This window comes from Hyaena hyaena, unplaced genomic scaffold, assembly GCF_003009895.1.
Source record: "Hyaena hyaena isolate Hyena2069 unplaced genomic scaffold, ASM300989v1 scaffold_881, whole genome shotgun sequence".
In the NCBI taxonomy this organism is placed as follows: Eukaryota; Metazoa; Chordata; class Mammalia; order Carnivora; family Hyaenidae; genus Hyaena; species Hyaena hyaena.
The window spans coordinates 557,479-562,624 of record NW_024081511.1 but is presented as its reverse complement, the minus strand read 5'-3'; positions in this window follow the sequence as shown (position 1 = coordinate 562,624).

Sequence of the window (5,146 nt, the reverse complement as noted above, 5' to 3'; positions counted from 1 at the left end):
AGTAAGTAAAGGAGATAAAATTAAAATCCAGGAAGTCTAATTTTAGATTTCATAGTTTGCATATGAGACCTCAAGGATGCTATCACTCCACAAAAACTAAAGTCACTAATGACAGCTCAGAGGGCTTGGGATATTCAAAATACAAAATAATCAATATGTTCCTGCAGGAGCTTGTCCTCTACAATGGAAGTAGGGCATGTGTAAATGTGTGTGTGTGTGTGTGTGTGTGTGTGCGTGCGCGCGCGCTTGCACTCGTGGGCGCATGTGTATGTTCAAATACATATCGCTACTGTAAATCATTCTGAAAAATAATTTGCTTGGGTAATTGAGCTATTCATTTATTTTCTTTGGGCAGAAATAGAAATAAAGCATAGAACATGAGTCACACTTAGCATGGTTGGATTGAGTGATAAAATTGCATATGAATATTTTAAAGGGGTTTGTATAGATTTTTATATTTACTCAAGGAGTAAATAAATTATACATCATTGATAACACTTTTCTGAACAAAGATATGATAGAAAATTTGCAAAAAAGTCATAAATTAACAGATTTTAGGAAAACATGTCCCAGGAGCAGAATGTAACATCATGGAATTAATATGTATTAAAAATGATTAAATAATCAACTTGAATTTGTCATATCCTGTCGTACCTGAAATTTACCCTATGTTAATTGAAAAGCAAGACATAGTTATCAGTTATTTTGGCCCTCCTAATTTTACTATGTGTGGGTTTTTTTCTTTGGTATTGTTGTTAAGTAAATCGTTTTCAGGCCGTCTCCTACTATTAAGGATAGTAATTGCTTATGGGATTGAGATCAAAGAAATTATAGGTTAAAGGAAAGAAGCTATCCTGTTATCTGGTTATAAAACCACCCTCAAGCCTGGTATAATCTAATTTATATATTAATTCCATTGCCTCCAATACAGAGTTGATATGGAAAGTATAGCCCCTCATTCTTTAAGCTGTTACAAGGTTTTTATTCTTGCATCTGTTTTTTTAATAAAAATTTAATTTTAGAATAGTTTTAGATGTACAGAAAACTTGTGAAGAGAATACAAAGTTCACATATGCAATATCTCCTATTATTAAAATCTTTAATTTATATGATACATTTGACACCATTTATGAAGTCATAAAGGCACATTATTAACTGAAGTCTCTATTTTATCCAGGTCTTTTTAGTTTTTACCAAATGTCTTTTTGTGTGTGTGTGTGTGTGTTCAAAAATTCTCATCCAGAATATGATATTGTATTTAGTCATTATGTCTTCTGAGGTTCCTTTTGATTGTGACTGTTTTTCAGACTTTCTTCTTTTTTTTGATGACCTTGACAATTTTGATAAGTAATGGTTAGCTCTTTTGTAGAATGTCTTTCAATTGAAACTTGTTTGATGTTTTCCTCATGATTGTTCTGAGGTTTGTTCTGAGGTTAAGGGTTTGGGGAAGCAAGACCACAGAGGTAAAGTGCTATCCTTATCACATCATGTCAGGAAACAATAACAGCATGACTCACCACTCTTCATGTTGATTCATCATATTCTTGACATGGTGTTTGTTTGACTTTTCCATTGTAAATAATTCTTTCTTTCCTTTTCTACACTGTATTTTTAAAAAGGAATCCTTAAGTGTAATTTACGGACTCATTCTTTACATAAAGACTGAGAAGTTATAAATGTCACATAAGTGAAATTATACAATATATATTCTTCTCAGGCTAGCATATTTTACATAACATCATGTATTCAAGATTCATTCAAGTTTTGTGCATCTTGAAAGAACATGTCTTTTTAGTCACTGAATAATATCCCATTGTATGAATATACATAGTTTGTTACCCATTCACTTATTGAAGAACATTTTAATGACTTCTAGTTTTGGAAACTGGAAAAAATCTGCTATAAAATTTGCTTACAAATTTTTGTATGGACACAAGTTTTTAATTCAGCTGAGTAAATACCTAGAAGTTTGATTGCTCCATTGCATACTAAGACAATATTTTAGCTTTTTAAGAGACTGCCAGATTATCTTCCAAAGTGTTTGTACCATTTCTTTTCCCACCAGCAATAAATGAGAGTTCCTGTACTCTACATCCTCTCCAGCTATTGTTATTGTTAGGTATTTGGGATTTTAGCCATTTTAATATGAGAATAATGGCATCTCATTGGTTTAATCTGTAATCCCTAATGACAATGTTGGGTACCTTTCATATACTAACATGCCCTCTCTATATCTTCTTTTGTGAGGTGTCTGTTCAGATCTTTGGCCCACATTTTTAAAATATTTTTTATTTTCTAAAAATACCAGGCATATTTTGTAAATTAGAATATAAGTCCTTCATCAGATGTGTTTTGCAATATTATTTCCCAGTTTTAGCTTGGTTTTTTTTTTTTTATTGGCTTAATGATGTTTTCATGGAGAAGTTGTTTAAAATTTAATAAAGTCAACTTTATATTTTATTTTCTTTCATGGATTATGGTTTTATTATTTTATCTAAAAACTCATTAGCAAGCCCAAGGTCAACATATTTTCTCCTATGTTTTCTTCTAGACACTTGTGGGGAAAAAGCATAGGAATTCCCTGAGCCTGATAAGGAATTTCCTGTTAACACTGATGGGTTAACAAAGCATAAAGATTTAGAAAGCCATAGCATGTACACACCCAAGTTTGGGTAAACAAGATAAGGTAAATGGGACAAAGGCCCCTAGTATAGGACAAATATATAGGAATAGGGAATCTCAGGATGAAAACATCCAAGATGAGGTAAACAAGATTAGATATTCAGGCCAGAAATGCCCCCATCCTACTACAATAGCAGAGAACTGCTTTCATAGGAAGGAAGGATGAAATTAGGTAAACAGGGTTGTAGCAGAGCAAAGTTGCTCAGAGTGGACCTAATTAACAAAAGAAAAGTGCTTTGTTGACCCTGAGGTAGCATGCTCTGTCTTTCTTGTTCTCTAGACCAGTTTAGGTAAACAGAGGTGGTGCCTCACATCTGTGAACAACCTTCCACCCAATTCCAGGATTTTGTTTGTATTGACCCAAACCCCTAACACCGCATATCTTAAAAACCCCCTTTCCTTCATATCTATGAGTTAATGTTCATGATTTCATTGTCTCTTTCTGTATGTCCATCATGCTTGTAAGACTTTTGATCCTAATAAAAATGAGCAAGGACCTTTACTGGAGGCTCTTGTTTCCTCCTCGACATTAGCTTCTCGTATTTTTAATCCTGCGTCCCACTTTCCTGCTGGAATTTACTGGCCTTATGAGGTTCCTTAATGTACTTTTGCAATAGGGTGAAGAGTCCATCAGACATCAGAACCAGTTGGTAAGGTTTTTAGAGGCTTGATATCATCCCACCCCTTTGAGGTATCTTTTGGCTGTAGAGGCACCAGACACACAGTCTGACTATCTGGTGGCTGAGGTTTCTCCTCTTTTTAAGGTAACTCTATGTCTTCATAAACACGTGGGAGCTCAAGGGGAGAAGGGCAGTGAAGACATGGACCAAGTGAGAATTACCTCAGGGGGGATATTAGCCCCTTCAGAATGTCTGGCCTTCAGTGTTTTCCCTACTTGTTCCCACATGTCAAGATCATAAGTTCCTTGTTCTGGGAACCAAGGGCAATTTTGTTGGACAGCCAGCAATAATCTAAGGAGAGCCTTATAATTTAGAGTAGTCCCTGCTGTCTCTCCTAGTGATTGAGAATTAGAATATAGAGCTTTTGTTCAGGGGCTAGAGAATTTCCCATGATAGATCTCTCAAAAATTTCCATGGCAGCAAATTCTAATATAGTTTTGCTTTATCCCTTACCTCATCAGAAAGAGACTGTAAACAGTGCAGGTATTTTATTTGTTTGTTTCTTTGTTTTTCTTGGAGCTCTTTATTTTTTTTTAAATTTTTAGTGTTTTATTTATTTTTTTGAGAGAGAGAGACAGTGTGAGTAGGGGAGGGACAGAGGGAGTGAGAGACAGAATCTGAAGACAGGCTCCAGGCTCTGAGCTAGCTGTCAGCACAGACCCTGATGTGGAACTGGAACCCATGAACTGTGAAATCATGACCTGAGCGGAAGTCGGAGGCTCAACGACTGAGCTGCCCAGGAACCGCTCTTTGCACTCTTTAGCCATCCAGTGGCGTCTTGCAGTCCCTGTTTCACACGGCCTCCTGGCCAGGTAGGCCTGTAGGCCTCTTGCCTCCCATCACATCTGGGTCACCGTCTGGCACCCATCATGGGGCACCAAACAACGTTGCTCTATCGCTGAGCTGCCACTCTCACATTTTAATCCTACGTCCTGCTTTCTTGCTTGGAAAAGAGAGAACTCCAGACCCAGGATCTACAACTGACACTTAAGAGTTTTGCATTTTATAATTTCTTCTACAATGCATTTTGAGTTAAATTTTGTGAATTTTTCCTGTATAATTTGTTAAAAATTAACCTTCTCTTCTTTGCTTTTGTGTTTTGTCAAAAATTAATTGACCATGTTGTGTTAGTCGACTTCTAAGATCTCTACATTGTTCCATTCTTTTCTGTGTCTAACCAATACTACACTGTCTATATTACTCTATCTTCAAATAAGTTTTAAAATCTGATAATGTGAGATCTTCAACTGTTATGCCCAGATCGCAATCTCCCCAAAATCCCAAGACCACCAAGAAGTCCGAGTCACATATGCAAAAGCAAAGGGCTTTATTACGGGCTTAAGCTCGGACTACCAGACTTCACCAGCGTATGGATCTGTGCTGAGAGCCTCGAACAAGGGCAGAGTAGGGTTTTTATGGGGTTTGAGACGCGGGAGTTACAGAAGTTGTGACATGGGAACAGTGATCCAATCATAATTATTCAAAATCATTGACAGTGGGTTTGACCATACACATTGTCTAGAGTATTCGTTACTTTTGGCGGGATCCAATTACAACATTTAGAGTACCTTTAAATTCAACCAATCACAGAGCGAGCCTAGGGTCTTGTTCGGCGACTAACAGGTTAACCTTAACATTAGGTAACAGGGTCCTATCTATCATTTCTATCTCCAGGCCTCTCATTTAACAATGTGGAGGGTGGGAGCGCCTGGGTGGCTTAGTCGGTTAAGCGTCCGACTTTCGCTTAAGTCATGATCTCGCAGTTTGTGGGTTCGAGCCCCGCG